Source organism: Oncorhynchus kisutch, linkage group LG15 (assembly GCF_002021735.2).
Source record: "Oncorhynchus kisutch isolate 150728-3 linkage group LG15, Okis_V2, whole genome shotgun sequence".
In the NCBI taxonomy this organism is placed as follows: domain Eukaryota; kingdom Metazoa; phylum Chordata; class Actinopteri; order Salmoniformes; family Salmonidae; genus Oncorhynchus; species Oncorhynchus kisutch.
This window is the reverse complement of record NC_034188.2, coordinates 65,567,710-65,590,472: the sequence shown is the minus strand read 5'-3', so window position 1 is coordinate 65,590,472 and position 22,763 is coordinate 65,567,710. Positions and strand designations below refer to the sequence as shown.

Here is a 22,763-nt window from a genome sequence, read left to right as displayed (position 1 = left end):
TTCCACCTCCCTCCTCTGGAGAGCAATCTCTCTGCAGATGGTGAGAAAGGGCAATGGGTTGTGTCCCAAAGGCACCTTATTCCCTATATAGTGCACTACTTTTGGGAGAAATGTGCCATTTGACATGCAGACATGGTGTTATTGTATGGTTGCTGTGAGATCATTTTGAGAACCATTCGGAGATGCATTATTCACAACCACTTCTATCTGTCATTTTCTTTTAGAATGTGGAAAGGACGAGTTTTTCCAGACTGAAGCAGTGGAGCAGTTTCATCAGCTGGTGCCCCAGAAGGTCAGCATGGAGTTTGAGAATACTAGTATAACCCTGTCCATGCACAGCCAGAAAAGGTGAGTCATAAGACATGGAGTTAGTATGAATTATATTTTATGTGTTGGTTTGTGTTTCTGTTATTCCATTTTCTTCATCCTTTGACTATCTGAATCATCGGACGTGAGGACGAGCAGCTGTCGCTCAGGAGCTTCACCCCTGAGATGAGCTTCCCTCAGAGCAGCCTGGAGCTACTTCTGGAGGGTGAGTAGAGAGCTTGGCACAAGAAAGATGTGTGTCACAAATGGCAATCTATTCCCTACATGGTGCACTATATAGGGAATAGGTTGCCATTTTGGATGTAGCCATAGAGGAGGGGATGAGAGGGTCTGGGAGGGTGGGGAAAATATCCATTCCTTGTTTGTGTATCATCAGATGGGCTTCTCCTCTCCCAGAGCAGACAGAGAATCCTTTGCCTTAACACCCTCAGGACTGTCTTGCGAGTGGTGTGGATTTGATTGATATAGTTACTAGTTTTCATAGTTGCATTGCATCAACATAGCTTTTTGCAAATATGTTTGACATTTGATCTCTCGTAATAAATAAGTTTGTTCTGAAGTCTCCTGCTTATCTCCCACTCATGTCCCCAGGTGACATCAGTGGACATTTCAGGGCCAGTCACAGTCAACACCTGCATCATCCACTACCGTCACCAGGAGTTCTCCCATTGGCTAGACCTGTTTCCATGGGAACAGCTTATTCATAGGAAAACAGCTCATAGAAAGAGGTAGGAGCATTTTCAACTGACAAACCAGACGGGAGAATGTCAAGCACACCAGTTGATTGCTTGAAACGGATGTAAAGACAATATCCAAAAACATACATTACTAACTTGGCCCTATAACATGGTTTCTTTTTGATATCGATTAACACTCTAATCCTCTCCTGTCTGCATCCTCATGTTTCTGTTGTGTCTGGTGGTGTATTGTGGTGTGTAGTCCAGTGGAGTATTTGCATACCCTCCCGTCCTACAGGAACTTCCCCCACCTGGACACCCCAGTGATGATCAGCTCCTCAGTGTCCAATGTCAATGTGTCTGGGAGACACTCCTCCCTTCGCCCTGGGCTTCATCTCAGTCAGCACAGGTACAGCACAACACACACTCACACAAGGCATGGTCAAAATATACTCCCGTTGCATTAAAGGTCAAGAATATGTTGTGGAAACACAAAGTTTAGTCTTGCCTGGAGAGGAATGACAGGAATGCTAATGAACAGCAGTGGGTGTTTTTCTTCAGTTCATTCTGCTTTCAACATTGCAGTGGTTTCAGGAAGTCATGGTGCTGGAGCTGTTGAATCAACCCTTTCCAAAAATACCCAGCCCTGAAAAATTATATAAGTCATCAGAAGTGTTTTTGTAAGGCACAGTCAGCTTTTTACCATTCTTTAACACATGAACTACAATTACTTTATTCCTCTATATATGGTAATCAAATTCAAAATCCTTTTACATCACAGAATCATCACACACATAGTGAGTAGAGTTAGAGTTGCATACCAAAGTGTAGTAATGTGACTTGTGATCTTCAGTAGATCTGAATATGTAATGTATAATGTAGAGATGCAGCACTTCCTGGACATCAGCACAAACGCAGAGAGCCTCAATATCCAGAATGTTCACCACCACCTCTCTATGTCCCTGGCAAACACGTGTGGGGGGAAGCCCTCATCCTCAACTCCCTTACACTGCAGGCATACAAGGTAGGCAATAACTATTTAGGGTTACTCACTCACTACTACTCCCCAAGGTTTCAGCTGGGTTCCAATGATGTGATGCATTATTCACAACCACTTCTATCTGTCATTTTCTTTTAGAATGTGGAAAGGACGAGTTTTTCCAGACTGAAGCAGTGGAGCAGTTTCATCAGCTGGTGCCCCAGAAGGTCAGCATGGAGTTTGAGAATACTAGTATAACCCTGTCCATGCACAGCCAGAAAAGGTGAGTCATAAGACATGGAGTTAGTATGAATTATATTTTATGTGTTGGTTTGTGTTTCTGTTATTCCATTTTCTTCATCCTTTGACTATCTGAATCATCGGACGTGAGGACGAGCAGCTGTCGCTCAGGAGCTTCACCCCTGAGATGAGCTTCCCTCAGAGCAGCCTGGAGCTACTTCTGGAGGGTGAGTAGAGAGCTTGGCACAAGAAAGATGTGTGTCACAAATGGCAATCTATTCCCTACATGGTGCACTATATAGGGAATAGGTTGCCATTTTGGATGTAGCCATAGAGGAGGGGATGAGAGGGTCTGGGAGGGTGGGGAAAATATCCATTCCTTGTTTGTGTATCATCAGATGGGCTTCTCCTCTCCCAGAGCAGACAGAGAATCCTTTGCCTTAACACCCTCAGGACTGTCTTGCGAGTGGTGTGGATTTGATTGATATAGTTACTAGTTTTCATAGTTGCATTGCATCAACATAGCTTTTTGCAAATATGTTTGACATTTGATCTCTCGTAATAAATAAGTTTGTTCTGAAGTCTCCTGCTTATCTCCCACTCATGTCCCCAGGTGACATCAGTGGACATTTCAGGGCCAGTCACAGTCAACACCTGCATCATCCACTACCGTCACCAGGAGTTCTCCCATTGGCTAGACCTGTTTCCATGGGAACAGCTTATTCATAGGAAAACAGCTCATAGAAAGAGGTAGGAGCATTTTCAACTGACAAACCAGACGGGAGAATGTCAAGCACACCAGTTGATTGCTTGAAACGGATGTAAAGACAATATCCAAAAACATACATTACTAACTTGGCCCTATAACATGGTTTCTTTTTGATATCGATTAACACTCTAATCCTCTCCTGTCTGCATCCTCATGTTTCTGTTGTGTCTGGTGGTGTATTGTGGTGTGTAGTCCAGTGGAGTATTTGCATACCCTCCCGTCCTACAGGAACTTCCCCCACCTGGACACCCCAGTGATGATCAGCTCCTCAGTGTCCAATGTCAATGTGTCTGGGAGACACTCCTCCCTTCGCCCTGGGCTTCATCTCAGTCAGCACAGGTACAGCACAACACACACTCACACAAGGCATGGTCAAAATATACTCCCGTTGCATTAAAGGTCAAGAATATGTTGTGGAAACACAAAGTTTAGTCTTGCCTGGAGAGGAATGACAGGAATGCTAATGAACAGCAGTGGGTGTTTTTCTTCAGTTCATTCTGCTTTCAACATTGCAGTGGTTTCAGGAAGTCATGGTGCTGGAGCTGTTGAATCAACCCTTTCCAAAAATACCCAGCCCTGAAAAATTATATAAGTCATCAGAAGTGTTTTTGTAAGGCACAGTCAGCTTTTTACCATTCTTTAACACATGAACTACAATTACTTTATTCCTCTATATATGGTAATCAAATGCAAAATCCTTTTACATCACAGAATCATCACACACATAGTGAGTAGAGTTAGAGTTGCATACCAAAGTGTAGTAATGTGACTTGTGATCTTCAGTAGATCTGAATATGTAATGTATAATGTAGAGATGCAGCACTTCCTGGACATCAGCACAAACGCAGAGAGCCTCAATATCCAGAATGTTCACCACCACCTCTCTATGTCCCTGGCAAACACGTGTGGGGGGAAGCCCTCATCCTCAACTCCCTTACACTGCAGGCATACAAGGTAGGCAATAACTATTTAGGGTTACTCACTCACTACTACTCCCCAAGGTTTCAGCTGGGTTCCAATGATGTGATGAAGAACACCAAAATCAGATTACAGGAATTCCTACTTATCTGAAATTACCATCTATTCATAAATCGTTGAAGTTGACCTCTAAACCACGGGTCAAACTCATTCCACAGAGTGCCGGGTGTCTGCGGGTTTTCACTTCTCCCTTCTACTTGATTGATGACATAAGGTCACTAATAGTAAGGAACTCTCCTCACCTGGTTGTCTAGGTCTTCATCGAAAGGAAAAACCTAAAACCTCCAGACACTAGGCTCTCCATAGAATGAGTTTGACACCCCCGCTCTAAAAACACCCTTCTTTTCCTCTATTGACCTGATGATCACAGCCCTGATTTAGTATTTGACCAATACTACACCAGCCATTGTTGTTATCTTTGTTGTCTCTGTCACCCCAGGGGAGCTTCAACAAGCCCCAGAGTGAGTCCAGTAGCCATTCTGAGTGTGGAGTCCAGTGTGAGGGGCCTACAGCTGGATGTGTCAAGAGACCTGTGCCTGTCCTGCCTACTGTCCCTCTGTAACCTGGACAGCTGCTGGAGGCCTCAGAGCAGCCAGATGTGGTGCCTGTACCTGCCTTTGTTGATGGGACAACCTCCCTCAGTCATGGCGCCTTTTATTTTAAGATTGAGTGTAACCTGGAGGATGTCAACGTGTTCACACTCTCCAATGTAGCAGTTAAATGGGAAGTGCTGTTTAGGGTTTGCATCCAAAATGGCACCCTATCCCCTATATAGTTCACTACTTTTGACCACAACCCTATAGCCCCTGGTCAAAATTAGTGCACTATATAGGGCAGGGGTACTCAACTCTTACCGTACGAGGTCCGGAGCCTGCAGGTTTTCTGAGCCTGGTGTCCAAGTTCTAAATCACTTTCTGATTTAGAGGGGAACAATGGAAAAAATGCAGTGGCACTGGCTTCCAGTCCAGAGTTGAGTTTGAGGGATATAAGAAATAAGGTGCATTTTGGATGGACCTTTTAATATCCATCTCTGACTAGGCCTACATTGAGTATGGTAATTGGCTCCTGTGTTGTACTAGGAGCTGTGTCTTTGTGGGTGGACACAGTGAAGGCCCAAGACTCGGCAGAAAGCTCCACGGTGTCTATCCAGGGTGTGTGCGTGTCTGTGGTGAAGGCTCACAGAGACCATTGAGCCCTGCTGTCCCTCAGCCCAAACCCCCAACCCTATCCTCAGCCTCTCCATCCTTGCCGTCTGCTACCACGTCACCACCGGGAACGTGGAGGTAGCTTACAGTTACTCATCCCACCATCAGTCCATCAGGCTTATCAGTCCTATTCCTTCTTCTTGATTGACAGTGTTATTCAGATAGGTTTGCATGCATCGTTCTCTTCCCTTGTGCAGGTCCAGTGTCAAGAGGAGCTGGCACTGCAGTGGACGCCATCAGACCACATGTTTATGTATCACCACGTGACAGAGAGCCAGGGTTGCTGGGATACTCTGTGTGACTCTCTAGGCCTGACAGAGGAAAGGGAGAGTTTAGCAGATCCACCAGAGACTGGATCTACTAAGACTTCTACAGCCCACAGCAGGGTCAAGGACCTGTCTGTGTGTAGAACTGGGCAGAACCCGCTTCACAGCCTAGGTAACGGAGCACAACTACCTTCTGCTGCACACAGACGCCCTGTCCCCCTCCACTCACTCCGGCTCCATGAACGTCTGCTCGCCCCACATGTTTCTCAACTTCGACGGCAACAACATATTCTCCTTCAAGGGCTTGGAGGTCCAGACGCACCCTAATCAGGCCATGGACCAACGCCACCTCTTTCCCTTCCTCTCCACCTGACACAACCGTGTCTGGGTGTTCACCTGCCTCTGCCTGGCTGTGGAATTCCCCTACCAGTACAACTTCTCCAACTCCTTTGACAAGTTCATCAGCATTCAGAAGTTGCTCAAGTCCGTGCACATCAGCCCCAGCCAGACCCCAGGCCTCCAGCGTCTGCCCCCAAATCTGGTCTTCAAGATCAGACAGTTCTCCTTCGTCTTCCTGGATGACATGTTTGAGATCAAGCTGAGGGACAACTACGAGCTGATGAAGGACGAGAGCAAGCAGAGCTCCAAGAGGCTCCAGCTACTGGACAAGAAAGTGGCTGACCTACCGAAGCAGCACAGAGAACTGCTGCCTGCGCATAGAGATCTACATCCAGCGCTCCCGTCGCCTCTACTCCAACACGCCCATGAGGAAGTCTCTTCTGACCTGGAGCTGGTGGCCCTGGCCGACCAGTCCCTCCACGGGCTGGAGCGCGTCCGCGAGCAGCTGAGGGACATCGATGGAGTCAGCCCCTTCCCCAGAGACGGGCTCCCCCTCGTGGTGCCGGGCAATCAAGTTCAACCTCACCGCCTTCTTGGGTGAGTGATGGGATTGTGTCCCAAATGGAACCTAATTACCTTTTTATAGTGCACTACATTTGACCATTGCTCCATACCTTAATTATTTAATACTAAATTATTTCCCCCCCTGCGCCAGTGAGAATCCGGGACTATCCTCGTTACCTGTTTGAGATCCGGGACTGGGAGCTGTCAGGCCGTCTGATTGGGACCGAGCAGGACGGGCCTGCCCATGGCCAGCCATGGGGAGATGTAACCATCCACAGGAACATGCCACCACTCAAGTTCTACTGCGATTTTCAAATGTGAGTCAAGTGTTTCAATGAAACGCAATCCTCGTTTTTTGAGATCAACACTTGTATTTTCAACAGTTGGCAATAGACACACACCGGACGATCACATACAGTGCATTTGGAAAGTATTCAGACCCCCTCACTTTGCTTGGAGTCCACCTGATTGAACGTGGTTTGTAAAGCCACACTCCTGTCCTATATAAGGTCCCAAAGTTGACAGTGCATGTCAGAGCAAAAAACATACCATGAGGTCAAAGGAGTTGTCCGTAGTGCTCCGAGACAGGATTGTGTTGAGGCACAGATTTGTGGAAGGGTAACAAAACATTTCTGCAGCACTGAAGTTCCCCAAGAACACAGTGGCCTTCATCATTCTTAAATGGAAGAAGTTTGGAACCCCCAAGACTCTTCCTAGAGCTGGCCGCCCGGCCAAACTGAGCGAAGGGCCTTGGTCGGGCGGTGACCAAAAACCCAATGGTCACTCTGACAGAGCTCCAGAGTTCCTCTGTGGAGATGAGAGAAGCTTCCAGATGGACAACCATCTCTGCAACACTCCACCAATCAGGCCTGAGTGGTAGAGTGGGCAGATGGAAGCCACTCCTCAGTAAAAGGCACATGACTGCCCACCAAAAGGCACCTAAAGGACTCTGACCAAGAGAAACAAGATTATCTGGTCTAATGAAACCAAGATTGAACTCTTTGGCCTGAATGCCAAGCGTCACGTCTGGAGGAAACCTGGCACCATCCCTACGATGAAGCATTGTGGTGGCAGCATCATGCTGTGGGGATGTTTTTTCAGCAACGGACTGAGACTAGTTAGGATTGAGGGAAAGTTAAAGGGTCCAAAGTACAGAGAGATCCTTGAAGACCTGCTCCAGAGCACTCAGGACAATGACCCTAAGACAATGACCCCAATGACCTCCCCAGGTGCATTACTGGGCCTTCTTCGCTCAGTAGAGGGGCATCCAGGTGGAGTGCAGCAAAGGCCACGTCTTCACCAGAGGGTCTCAGAGACTCATCCCACAGGGTAAAAAGAGCTGGCACAACACAGGCATAGTAATGCCACACTCTATTTATACACTCACGCAATGTTTTTAGGCCCAATGTTTTATTACATCTTCCCATATACATTAGTGCCTTACTAAAGTAGTGCACTATATTTGGAATTGGGTATTATTTGAGACTGAGTTGTTGAACAGCCTACCTGTTGGTCTAACTCGTGAGTGTGTCTGTGCGCGTCGTCTGTCTGTCATCTCAGCGGGCACGGTGATGAGGCTGATCTCAGAGTGGAACATGACCCAGATGGTTTCAGAGCTGTCCCTGATGACGGTGCACCTCATGGCCCCCACCTGGGACGAGACGGCCAACCACCAGATCAACGCCCAGGTGAAGAAGACCCACTTGCTCGGCCTGTCCTCCTTCAGTTACCAGCGCCAGAGCAACCGCATGGAGGAGGTAAGACAACCGGGAGGGGATGGTATCCAGTATTTATGCTGCAGTAGTTTATGTGTCGGGGGGCTGGGGTCAGTTTGTTATATCTGGAGTACTTCTCCTGTCCTATTCGGTGTCCTGTGTGAATCTAAGTGTGCGTTCTCTAATTCTCTCCTTCTCTCTTTCTTTCTCTCTCTCGGAGGACCTGAGCCCTAGGACCATGCCCCAGGACTACCTGACATGATGACTCCTTGCTGTCCCCAGTCCACCTGGCCATGCTGCTGTTCCAGTTTCAACTGACCTGAGCCCTAGGACCATGCCCCAGGACTACCTGACATGATGACTCCTTGCTGTCCCCAGTCCACCTGGCCATGCTGCTGCTCCAGTTTCAATTTCCACCTGACTGTGCTGCTGCTCCAGTTTCAACTGTTCTGCCTTATTATTATTCGACCATGCTGGTCATTTATGAACATTTGAACATCTTGGCCATGTTCTGTTATCTCCACCCGGCACAGCCAGAAGAGGACTGGCCACCCCACATAGCCTGGTTCCTCTCTAGGTTTCTTCCTAGGTATTGGCCTTTCTAGGGAGTTTTTCCTAGCCACCGTGCTTCTACACCTGCATTGCTTGCTGTTTGGGGTTTTAGGCTGGGTTTCTGTACAGCACTTTGAGATATCAGCTGATGTACGAAGGGCTATATAAATACATTTGATTTGATGGTAGACACCCCAAAGTTGATGGCACAGACTGCGTCTCCATTTGCACCCTTTTCCCTATGTCGTTCACTACTTTTGACCAGGGACATTGGGGTGCCAGTTGGGACACAAACACAGTAGCTTTAAATGAATTATATTTGTTCTGTGTCTCAACCTTTCATGTGTAGTTCTCCAATCAAAAGGCATAGCTAGATCTCTTGTAAAAATGTGAAGTGTATAAATGGTGTTTCTCATTGTGGCAGGAGGTGAACCCAAAAGATGAGGTGAATGCCCCGTACACCCACAAGCTGTGCCTGGTTGACCTGCAAGCCTCCTGGACCACCACTAACAGGAACATAGCGGTCGGTCTGTACGACGGCTACAAGAAGGCAGCTGTTCTCAAGAGGAACCTCTCCACAGAGGCTCTGAAGGGCCTGAGGATAGACGCTTCACTGCAAGCTGCCAAGAAGCTCAAGCGCTCTTTGTCCAACTACTCTGGCGGCCACAGCACAGCCCCCTCCACCCCAACCATGCCCAGCACCAGCCGCGCTGAGAAGAGCCCGTACGAAGTTAGGATGTTTCCCCTGGAGTAACAGAAATGCAGCCTAATTCCTTGTGAATGAATGGTATTTCATGTGATTTTCTTTTAAGGGATTTTCAGATTTTATTGAACAGATGGTGAGAGGATGACAGTGGACAAATAAAGAGAGAGGTTCGAAACCGGCCTTTGGTACATATGTCAACACTAGATATGTATGCCAGATGCTGCAGCATTACTGTTAGACCAGCCAGGCCATATGAATGGTCTTTCAATGTGATAAGTTACTACCTCTGTTTCTTCAACTCTTCCTTCCTCCTCTCTCTGCAGGGACATCCATGCTGCAGAAGCTAATTGCAGAGACTGATAAGTTTGTGGTGTTCTTAGAGGAGGACTCTGGTGTGAGTGATCAGCTGTGTGGCATCGCTGCCTGCCAGACAGACGACGCCTACATCCGCAACTGGTTCATTTGAGCTGGTCAACTGTCAGGTACAACTAGTCTGGGACTTTAGGTTCATGGCAAATTAGATTAAGATTGTAAAGAGCAGTGGGCCAATCACACTTTTAATGCCCCAGAAGTTAACAATTCTGTTTGCTAACAGGACCTTATTGGACAAAGACAAATATGGAAAGAATGTTCTGCGTCTCAGTCATTTCGGATCCTTAGTGATACTGAAAACAGAACTTGTTCTATTTTTTAGCAACATTCTAATATAAAATGTTCTGCCAATCTAGCATTTTATTTAGCATGTGACACTCCAGTCTCCAGGGCTATAATCCTGCTCTGCTGTCTGTCTGTAGATGATGTTGCGTGGCACAGAGACAGCTGGCTGACTGCTGGTGTCTGTTGCCAAGGCCCAGGTGCTGCAGTGTGAGCACCACCCGGCCTGGTACAGCGACACCCTCAAGCAGAAGACCACCTGGACCTGTCTGCTGGACAGCATGCAGTACTTTGCCACCATGGAACCCAACTCCTCAGAGCAGGAGGACTGGCAGCTGTGGCTTGAGGTGGTCCAGTGAAACCATTATTAACAGGCTCTGAAAGATGCACTATGCAGAAATCGCTCCGCCATTTCCTGGTTTCGAAAATTCTAATAGTTTGCCTAGTTTCAGTTTGCGACAAAGCAAGTATAGTGTTGAGAATCATTGTAACATCTAAACCACTGTGAAATATATTTTCCATAACCAAAAATGTTGAATTTTCAGCTGTAAAAAAAAGTAAAACTCAAAAACAGAACTTAAGAAAGGGGAAGCAAAGGGGAAGCATAGCGCACGTAGAACAGATCTAACGGTTCAATGAGTGACAGATCTGACTCACATTTCTATATAAATTTGGTCAGGTTGCCCAAAAAGTTATATTGCCACATTAACAGGAACTAAAATTAATTATCATCTGTAGCATTGAATGTAGCATTGAGCATATGTGTTGCATATGGCTCATGATGGCTTACATTCAGGCTCAAGTCCAAGTTACATGACAGAGTATTTCTGTATTAGGTCCAATACAGAGAGCGTGTTTGTGCAGTTAGTCTTTCAGATTCAGGGTGCTGTCATAGCTTTGACCATGTGTCTTTTCCTTGGTTGTGTGTGGTGCGTCTGAAAAACATTGAGGAGCACAGGAAGCGCCACCTGGACTCCGTGCTGGAGCTGATGGAGAGTGGTCAGGCTGTTGGAGGCATGGTCAGCACCACCACAGATACTTCTGCTCCTCACACATCCACTCTACTTCATAGAATGCACTCTGTTTAAACCATGGCCCTGCAAAGCTGAACATCTCAACTTGATCTGAATCTTTCCTTAAAGGGGGAATTCCCCAAAAATGTACATTTATATTCACCATCTCCAGCACCATAAGTATCGACATATTTGTAAACTGCACATTTTATGTTATGTAGTTTAAAGGTTCCACATGATGATGATGATGATGATGATAAGGTTCAAAAGTGGTGGAATTACCCTTTTAACTTGTGTCAAGGTAAATGTAACACTTCCTCTCTGTTCTGTGTATCCAGACTGGAACCAGCCAGCCCAGGTGAATGACACCCAGCAGGTCCAGCTTATCATTTCTCGTTGCAGCTGTCGCATGGAATACATCGGCTACAGCCACGACATCGACCCTGAGCTGGCCACGCAGATCAAGACTTGCTGTGTTCTATTTCATTCTGAGGCAACCTACATCCTCAAATACAGTGATGGAACATGCTGACTGTTTTTTGCTGTGTTATTGAGTGTAAAGGCTTGAGCCCTTTGACTTAGTATAGTGGGAGGAAAGATACCATCAGGGGCTGTGGACACCTTCACCCTCATTCACCATGACCTGGAGATCTCCACCAACCCTGTGCAGTATGCTATGATCCTGGACATCGTCAACAACCTACTGCTGCACGTTGAGCCCAAACGCAATGTAACGAGATGTCAACATCTGACTAGGCAGTGTTTTGTCCTATAGCATTTGCAACTGTGTAAGGGGCGAATCCTAACTCCCACTTAAGTCAAATTTTCACTCTTTGAGGTCAATGGGAGACTAAGTGAAATTTTTACTTGAGTGGAACTTTGGATTCACCGCTTACTGTATGATAGCTGAATCTCTTAACTTTACAAGTCCCTTTGCGTCCCAAATGGCATGATATTCTCTATGTAGTGCATTACTTTTGATCAGGGCTTTAAATAAGGTGCCATTTGGGATGCCTCCTGTCCTATCCTCTAACCATGTTGTGTGTGGGCTCTGTCCTCAGGAGCACAGTGAGAAGAAGCAGCAAGTGCGTTTCCAGCTGGAGATCTCCAGTAACCCAGAGGAGCAGCGCAGCAGAATTCTATACCTGCAGGAGGCTATCAGGCAGCACGTGGCCCAGATCAGACTCCTGGAGAAACAGATCTACTCCAATATCGGGGTGAGCCATTGGACAGACTGACATACACACTCTTCTCATAGGCCCTGTGTGTGGAGGCAATGGCTGATTTCAGCACTGTTACTTGTGAGGTGAAAGTTGAAGGTAATTCCGATGGGAGGGACGATACAGTTGTATTTGATCTAGTTTACTTTATTCAATTATAATCTAGAGTGGGAATAAACACATTCCTGAGTTATGAATCCCTAAACTCTGAAATATCTACTTGGTGAGTGTGTATTTGACCTGTGTGGTGTGTGTTTATGACCTCCCTCAGGCCCAGCCTGAGGAGCTGAGAGGAGATGAGCTGTCAGAGATCAACGTTAGGCTGCAGAACCAGCTCAACCAGGAGAAGACTGACATGCAGATGAAGAGTGAGGAGCTCAACATCCTCATCAGGTCAGCCCAACACCGCCACACACACACACACACACCATCATTTCAAGGACTAGGAAACTACTCAGCCAACCATGGGAAGTTCTGCCAACCACACTCACGTCTCCTGTGTTCTTCTCTGTATGTCTCGCTCTGCTCCCAGATGTTTTAAAGACTTCCAGCTGCAGAGGGCCAATAAGCTGGAGCTGCGTAAGCCCCCGGAGGACGTGAGTGTGGTTCGCAGGACAGAGATCTGCTTTGCCCAGGCCCGCTGGTGTCTCACTGAGGAGGATGGACAGCTGGGCATCGCTGAGCTGGAGCTGCAGAGGTTCATGTACAGCAAGGTGTGTGGGCATGGGGCAGGGAGGACACTGCTCTGTCCTTACAAGGAGATGACCCTAACTCTTTTCATGCTGTGCTTCGGCAAGAGAGCTGGGCCCATATTCACCTAAAGTCTCAGATTAGTAGTGCTGAAATTAGGATTGGTTTTGCCTTCTAGATAGTAATGAATGAGATGATATAGACAGGGGATACCTGATCCTAGGTTAGTACTCCTACTCTGAGACGCTTTATGAATGCGGGTCCTGATGTTGACGCTAAACATCTGTTAAACGGTCTCCTCCCACAACTGAACAAGTCAGACGACACAGTAGAACATCTCCTGGAACTGAGCTGGTTCACCATGAACAACCTGCTCCCCAATGCTGCATACAAAGTCAGGAAATAGTGCTAATCTGACCATTTCTTTGGTAAGGGCAGTCTGCAGCTCAATCCGTGTATCGTTTTGGATACATTTTTACAACATGAGCTATGAACCTGTGAAGCTTACAAATATGTCCTCTAAAAGGCATCTCTGATAGGGCAAGCCTTTTTGTTTATTTTTTTTTCAATATTTTGTCAGAAGTTTTAATCTCCTGCTGTTACTGATCCAATGATTCCAGGCCATGCTGCACCCAACATGTAGTGCTCACAAATAACTCTAATGCAGTGTTTGCTTGTGTTAACTCTACTTGTGAACTTTCCCCTGTGTAGCACGTAAGGTTATGTATGGTGCTGGTACAGTAACTGGGAGTTCATGTCACTGTTGTTGACACCATACTGTTCATCATCCAGTCAGCATCAAGGAAATCCCACTCAGAATATTATGGATGTCTCCCAAATGGCACCCTATTCCCTATCTAGTGCACTACTTTTGACCTGGGTCCTGGCCAATAGTAGTGCTCTATTAATGGAATATGGTGCCATTTGGGACTCAAGCTTTGTTATTCAGCATTGCATGTCCATCATGGGACTGGGTCACCAGAATGGCCAGATCCACAGTTCTTCGTCTTATTGTGTGCCCCTCGTTGCATTTGCACCTTCATCTGAGTGCTGTATGGTACCATGCCTTGCATCGTTGTATGAGTCATGTTTGTTTTGCAGAATTTTTTCCCGCTCATACGGGATATTTAGGAGGACACATGTTCAGATTCATTGTATTACCGTTACAAAATAATCTGAATTTGATTTGGTTTCCTACATTACAGGAAACATATTTTGGGGTTGCTTCATGAGTCAGAGGTTAGGAGCATGGCATTATTCAAGTGATTATTTTGTTTATGTCCGAATGACACCATATTCCCTATATAGTGCACTACTTTCGGTGCCATTTGGGATGTATCTTCTGTGACTTAACTTCATGAAACCTGTCTCCTAGGTGGTGTTGCGTCCTCAGATCCTGTGTCATTCTGTCTGTCAGTTTGCCCTGCGTATCTTCAGTAAGATCCGCCCCCCAGTGGGAGGTATCTCAGTCAAGGAGCACTTTGAGGTGAGGAGGAAGCATGTGATCATAACATTAGAGATGTCATAAGGTATGTATGTGGTCATAACATTGAAGATGTCGTAACATGATCATAACATTTAATTATGGGAGCATACAGTTAAACGTGTTTCTCTGTTGTAATGTGTTTGTGTCACCAGGTGAATGTGGTTCCTCTCACCATCCAGCTCATGTACCCGTTCTTCAAAAGGATGATGGAATTATTTTTCCCAGGAAGGAATGTGGAGGAGGAGGAAGTTGCTGATGAGGAAGACAAGTCCTGAATGGTCACTACTGGTATGTATTGCCTCTACCTGCTAGCATCCTGTCCAGGGGGTGTACTTGTACATCAAGCTACAGAAGCTGGGTGCCTGCCCTATGGGCCATTCTGACTTGGACAAGGCTTACTTACCAGTTATTGATGTGCAACAGTTATGCTTTACTATATAATACGTTCACTTGCCCTCAAGTCTCCATCCATCTGCTACATGTTGACCAGCCTGAAATCCACACCTGTCTCCACCCAACCAATATTACTTTCCATTGTCTGCCAATTCTTGTGTGGTATTCTATAGGTAGTTGCTGCGTCACCCCTGGTGTCTATTAAAAGCCTGGGTCTAGTGTGACCTTAAGGGCTGTGTGAGAGGGTGCATCCCTCAGGGCACCCTATTCCTTAAATTGTGCACTATGGGCCCTGGTCAAAAGTAGTGCACAATAAAGGGCATATGGTGCCATTTTGGAAAGTACAGGAGTGTAGGGTGTGTAGTCGTTCAGAGGCCGTGGTGGTGCTGCTGCTGTCTTTTTCTTGAACTCACATCCACACTTGGTGCGTTGCTCTGCCACTTCTCACAATGGTGCTTGTTTAGTAAAGTTAGATCAAAGATTAATCAATGTCTTGAAAGATCACATAATGAATCATTAGTATACTACATAACCAAATCAAATATAATCGCATAGTATGTTACTATTATACCAACAACACTACGTCATTTCTTGACATTTTAGGATGGTTAGCTAAATGGTAGAAAAAAATGATCGTGCGACCAACTCAACAACGCGCCTCTAGGCAGAAGGTACTCACGAAACAGTAATTCAAGAAGATCCAAATGCATATGCTGCCATTTTTTTTGTATTAATGTAGGGTACACTGCCCCACAAAATTATCTTGTCTCGCATTTGGGTATTTTAAATGTGGTCACACTATGCATGTTAGTACACTTTCCCTACGCTGTAAACCGAACACACGAAAGCAGCGCAATTGACTTGAATTCACGGATGCACGCGTGTCGTGCTGTAATTTCATAAAGTAGATCACTCAACTGTTAAGTAATTTTATACTCCCTTGTGTGTCCTATTGTTCTTAGTAGTAATGTGTACCCGCTTGTAAATCCTTTATATTTGAACTTTTTGACAACCAAGATGTCAGTTTCCGTAGTCTAAAGCAATGACCCTTCAGAACCGAAACTTGGCATGGCCATTTAGTCTACAACACATTTAAACTTTCGGTCTGGTAGAAGATTCGGTCAGTGCCATTAGTGACGATATGATACAGTGCATTGCCTGGTTTATGCCTTGTGTGTGGATCTGGGAAGAGTGGTGTATGTGGCAATGCACTGCAGTTGGAGATGAGGCACGTTGGCGCATTGCGGCCTGTATGGAAGCGGGCCAAAATGAATTGACAACCCAAATCATTGCGTGGGCTGGTTAGAAATGTGTCATGGTCCGTGTTTGACACGTCTGTAATAAGTTATTTTATTTTATTGTAAATTGTATCTCAGGCATGCCTGTCACCAAGCCTAGACAGCTCTCAGAGGACACCATGGGGGTCACCCAAGGCTTGAACCACACCTCAGGGATCAGGAGGTCCTTCTGAAAGGCTGTTGAGGTATCTTTTATTTTAAATGAGATATGAGCAATTCATCTTTGTTTATGATTCCCCAAATGTTCATACTTCCGTACTACATTGCAGGGGCGCAACTTTGGTTTTAGAAGTGGGGGGGGGACATAATTAATGCATGCATACGTTCAAAAGTTTGGGGTCACTTAGAAATGTCCTTGATTTTGAAAGAAAAGTACTTAAAAAAAACAGAATAGAAAGAGTGAGGCCCCAGTGCACAACTGAGCAAGAGGACAAGTACATTAGAGTGTCTGGTTTGACAAACAGATGCCTCCCAAGTCCTCAACTGGCAGCTTCATTAAACGGTAGCCGCAAACACCAGTCTCAACGTCAACAATGACGAGGCGACTCTGGGATTCTGGCCTTCTATGCAGAGTTCCTCTGTCCAGTGTGTTTTTTTTATTTATTTTTATTTTTTATTGGCCAGTCTGAGAGATGGTTTTTTCTTTGCAACTCTGCTTAGAAGACCAGCATCCCCTAGTCGCCTCTCCACTGTTGACGTTGAGACTGGTGTTTTGCGGCTACCGTTTAATGAAGCTGCCAGTTGAGGACTTGAGGCATCTGTTTCACAATCTAGACACTCTAATGTACTTGTTCTCTTGCTCAGTTGTGCACTGGGGCCTCCCACTCTTTATCTTCTGGTTAGAGCCTGTTTGTGCTGTTCTGTGAAGGGAGTAGTTCACAGCATTGTATGAGCTCTTCAGTTTCATGGCAATTTCTCGCATGGGATAGCCTTCATTTCTCAGATCAATAATTAAATGACGAGTTTCAGAAGAAAGTTATTTGTCCCTGGCCATTTTGAGCCTGTAATCGAACCCACAAATCCTGATGCTCCAGATACTCAACTAGTCTAAAGAAGGCCAGTTTTATTGCTTCTTTAATCAGAACAACAGTTTTCAGCTGTGCTAACATGATTGCAAAAGGGTTTTGTAATAATCAATTAGCTAATCCAAGTTGATCATTTTAACAGGCTAACACAATGTGCCATTGAAACACAGGAGTGATGGTTGCTGATAATGGTCCTCTATGCGTATGTAGATGTTCCATTAAAAGTCTGCCGTTTCCAGCGACAATAGTAATTTACAACATTGACAATGTCTACACTGTATTTCTGATCAGTTTTATTTTAATGGACAATTTTTGTTTAAAAAAAATTGTGTGTGTAAGTAATTATCCAGTCTGATAAACAATCTACCTGACCACTCGGAGGTGTCCACTTGTTAATGCAATTTCAGAATGTGGGAGGGACATAACCCCAGTGAAAGTTGTGTCCCTGCTACTTTGTCAACTAGCTACATCTGCTGGTGGAATTGGCTTGTTGTTTCACAAGTACTTCCCAACTTTCTCGCTAAAGTTATGCTGCTTCAGATATGGCATCCTATACCTTATATTGTGCCCTACTTTTCACCAGAGCTCTATGGACCCTGGTCAAAAGAAGTGCACTATGATTAGGATTAGGGTGCCATTTCAGACACAGCCTTAGGTTTTTCATACCGTATTGAAACTGAATATGTCTTATTTCCCTGTCTAGCATCCTGTTGATGACATCGACAAGATGGAGAGAGCAGCCATGAATAACTCCTTCATCTACATCAAGATCCCCCAGGTCCTCCTCTGTGTCAGCTACAAGGTAGGTATCACCATGTGCTAAAGTCAAGAATCGCAAAATTCCAGTAATTTCCAGAAATCCCAGTTGGATGATTTCCTGCGCATTCCCTCCTGATTCCAGGGATCGTCCAACCAGGATATCAGGAAATTCCCAGATTGTACAGGATTTTGGAACTAGCTAAAGTACAACTGTACTCAATACTTGGATTCCAGCCAGTTATTGATTCCAGTTATTGATTCATTTTCATCATAGGTACACTTCAACTATGACAGACAAAATGAGCGAAAAAAAATCCAGAATCACATTTTCACAAATTATGGTTTTTATAAGACAAGTTTAATGCTAGCTAGCAACTTATCTTGGCTTCTTACTGCATTCGCGTAACAGGCAGGCTCCTCGTTGAGTGCAATGAGAGGCAGGTGGTTAGAGCGTTGGACTAGTTAACCGTAAGTTTGCAAGATTGAATCCCCGAGCTGATAAGGTAAAAATCTGTCGTTCTGCCCCTGAACAAGGCAGTTAACCCACCGTTCCTAGGCCGTAATTGACAATAAGAATGTGTTCTTAACTGACTTGCCGAGTAAAAAAAAAAATTGGCCAAATCGGTGTCCAAAAATACAGATTTCCGATTCTTAACTTGAAATCGGCCCTAATTAATCAGCCTTTCCAATTAATCGGTCGACCTCTACAAAAAATGGTACAATTATTATTGGGCACAGACAACAGCACAAAGGTCAAGAAGGTAGAGACAACAATATATCACGCGAAGCAGCCACAACTGTCAGTGTGAGTGTCCATGATTGAGTCTTTGAATGAAGAGCGAGGACTGTCCAGTTTGAGTGTTTTTTGCGGCTTGTTCCAGTCACTTGCTGCAGTGAACTGAAAAGAGGAGCGATCCAGGGATGTGGGTGCTTTGGGGACCTTTAACAGAATGGGACTGGCAGAACGGGTGTTGTATGTGGAGGATGAGGGCTGCAGTAAATATCTCAGATAGGGGGGAGTGAGGCCTAAGATAGTTTTATAAATAAGCATCAACCAGTGGGGCTTGCGACAGGTATACAGAGATGACCAGTTTACAGAGTATAGAGGGCAGTAATGTGTCCTACAAGGACAATTGGTGGCAAATCTGATGGCCAAATGGTAAAGAACATCTAGCTGCTCGAGAGCACCCTTACCTGCCAATCTATAAATTATGTCTCCGTAATTTAGCATGGGTAGGATGGTAATCTGAATCAGGGTTAGTTTGGCAGCTGGGGTGAAAGAGGAGCGATTACGATAGAGGAAACCAAGTCTTGATTTAACCTTAGCTTACAGCTTTGATACGTGCTGAGAGAAGGACAGTGTACCGTCTAGCCATACTCCCAAGTACTTGTATGAAGTGACTACCTCAAGCTCTAAACCCTCAGAGGTTTTAATCACACCGGTGGGTTGAGGGGCATTTTTCTTAGCAAACCACATTACCTTTTGTTTTGGAGGTATTCAGAACAAGGTTAAGGGCAGAGAAAGCTTGTTGGACACTAAGAAAGTTTAACACAAAATCTGGGGAATGGAGTTCTTGAACCATATGTTATTTCATATTTTCTGAAGTGACCTATGATATCTGTCCCCCCCCTCTGTGCAGATGATAAAGGAGAAGCTCCGTCTGAAGCCGGCTTCAGGCTCTGACTCAAGGGGCAAGGCATTTGAGGGAAAGTCAGACCGTAGCATTCAGCAGCAGGAGGAGGATGAGAAGGCCCGACTCCTCATTGGTCTCACCTGCTCAGACAAGAGCTCCAGCAAGAAGAGCATCTTCAGCCGGCACAAGTGACCCATAGGCCTACATACACTGAACCAGTACTGCACTGAACCGCTCTAGTCTATGGTAGTGTCCCAAATGGCACCCAATACCTTACATGGTGAACTACTTTTGACCAGGGCCCTATGGTTCCTGGTCAGAAGTAGTGCACTGTATAGAGAATAGGGTGCCATTTTGGGACGCAAACCATGGCTGCTACAGTAGCACACTCCCCAGCCCAGGGAATCATGGAGAAGTCAGACTGCCTTTTACTAGCGTGTTATCTGATGACACTTGACATGGTAAAATACTTTATGCTCTGGTGTGGAGATGGAGCTGGCAGGTCATTATGGAGCAGAGAGAATGATGACAAAGCAGTGTCAAGGACTGACCCTGACCCTCCTTTGTATTTATGATCGAAAAGTCACAACTGACCCTAGATCAGCACTCCTATTCTAAGAGGCTTTATGGAGATGGGCCCCAGTTATCTGCTAAAAACAAATACCATGGTCTTATTGACCAAATGTATCTTTATTTTCATGCCATGCAGTAAACATTTCATTTTCCTTCAATGCATCACGCATGGTCCTTAACATTCAGAATGAGCAGCCTATACTTGATGATTTAATAGTAAGACTGGGGTGATGGCAAATTTTTTAAGTTTCACTGTCCATTTCCCCATTAAATCAATTATAACATTTCATAGTTTATATGTTGACTGTGGTTGTCTCAAATGGCACCTTGTTCCCTATATAGTTCACTACTTTAGGGATAGGATGTCAAAGTAGTGCACTATATATGGGATAGGATGCTGTTTTAAGATTCAAATAATGTGATTTGTTCAGAGCATAATTTCCTGCTGGTTCAGGAATACTGAATCCTCAAACAAATGCATATCCGGTAGATTGTAAAACCTTTTAATCTCAAATGAAAGTACCTTGACAACCATAGAAATGCTGTCTGTTGCAACAGTTAGAAATACCTGATTCACTAGTACTGTAACGATTATATTATAGCCTTGTGCTTTTATTATAGCGTTGGGATTTTAATGATACTGTCACACTGACTGGAAAGTGCATTTCTGTAAATAACACACAAATACACTGCTCAAAAAATAAAGGGAACACTTAAACAACATAATGTAACTCCAAGTCAATCACACTTCTGTGAAATCAAACTGTCCACTTAGCAAGCAACACTGATTGACAATAAATTTCACATGCTGTTGTGCAGATGGAATAGACAACAGGTGGAAATTATAGGCAATTAGCAAGAAACTCCCAATAAAGGAGTGGTTCTGTAGGTGGTGACCACAGACCACTTCTCAGTTCCTATGCTTCCTGGCTGATGTTTTGGTCACTTTTGAATGCTGGCGGTGCTTTCACTCTAGTGGTAGCATGAGACGGAGTCTACAACCCACACAAGTGACTCAGGTAGTGCAGCTCATCCAGGACGGCACATCAATGCGAGCTGGGGCAAGAAGGTTTGCTGTGTCTGTCAGCGTAGTGTCCAGAGCATGGAGGCGCTACCAGGAGACGGGCCAGTACATCAGGAGACGTGGAGGAGGCCGTAGGAGGGCAACAACCCAGCAGCAGGACCGCTACCTCCGCCTTTGTGCAAGGAGGAGCACTGCCAGAGCCCTGCAAAATGACCTCCAGCAGGCCACAAATGTGCATGTGTCTGCTCAAACGGTCAGAAACAGACTCCATGAGGGTGGTATGAGGGCCTGGTGTCCACAGGTGGGGGTTGTGCTTACAGCCCAACACTGTGGAGGACGTTTGGCATTTGCCAGAGAACACCAAGATTGGCAAATTTGCCATTGGCGCCCTGTGCTCTTCACAGATTAAAGCAGGTTCACACTGAGCACATGTGACAGAGTCTGGAGACGCTGTGGAGAACGTTCTGCTGCCTGCAACATCCTCCAGCATGACCGGTTTGGCGGTGGGTCAGTCATGGTGTGGGGTGGCATTTCTTTGGGGGGCCCAGCCCTCCATGTGCTCGCCAGAGGTAGCCTGACTGCCATTAGGTACCGAGATGAGATCCTCAAACCCCTTGTGAGACCATATGCTGGTGCGGTTGGCCCTGGGTTCCTCCTAATGCAAGACAATGCTAGACCTCATGTGGCTGGAGTGTGTCAGCAGTTCCTGCAAGAGGAAGGCATTGATGCTATGGACTGGCCCACCCGTTCCCCAGACCTGAATCCAATTGAGGACATCTGGGACATCATGTCTCGCTCCATCCACCACAGACTGTCCAGGAGTTGGCGGATGCTTTAGTCCAGGTCTGGGAGGAGATCCCTCAGGAAACCATCCGCCACCTCATCAGGAGCATGCCCAGGTGTTGTATGGAGGTCATACAGGCACGTGGAGGCCACACACACTACTGAGCCTCATTTTGACTTGTTTTAAGGACATTACATCAAAGTTGGATCAGCCTGTAGTGTGGTTTTCCACTTTAATTTTGAGTGTGACTCCAAATCCAGACCTCCATGGGTTGATAAATTTGATTTCCATTGATAATTTTTGTGTGATTTTGTTGTCAGCACATTCAACTATGTGAAGAAAAAAGTATTTAATAAGAATATTTCATTCATTCAGATCTAGGATGTGTTATTTTAGTGTTCCCTTTATTTTTTTGAGCAGTGTATATCATTTTGTATCCTGCATGAGACTTCCCCGACAACATATACAGTGGGGCAAAAAAGTATTTAGTCAGCCACCAATTGTGCAAGTTCTCCCACTTAAAAAGATGAGAGGCCTGTAATTTTCATCATAGGTACACTTCAACGATACTTTTTTTTCCAGAAAATCACATTGTAGGATTTTTTATGAATTTATTTGCAAATTATGGTGGAAAATAAGACAAGCTACAAACAAGCAAGATTTCTGGCTTTCACAGACCTGTAACTTCTTCTTTAAGAGGCTCCTCTGTCCTCCAATCATTACCTGTATTAATGGCACCTGTTTGAACTTGTTATCCGTATAAAAGACACCTGTCCACAACCTCAAACAGCCACACTCCAAACTCCACTATGGCCAAGACCAAAGAGCTGTCAAAGGACACCAAAAACAAAATTGTAGACCTGCACCAGGCTGGGAGGACAGAATCTGCAATC

The 22,763-nt window shown here is 45.4% G+C and overlaps 1 pseudogene; it reads left to right on the top strand.

The window, feature by feature from the left end:
• Positions 1 to 230: 230 nt before the first annotated feature.
• LOC109904852 (protein KIAA0100-like) lies at positions 231 to 20,785 on the top strand (annotated as a pseudogene).
• The last annotated feature ends 1,978 nt before the right edge of the window (positions 20,786 to 22,763 follow it).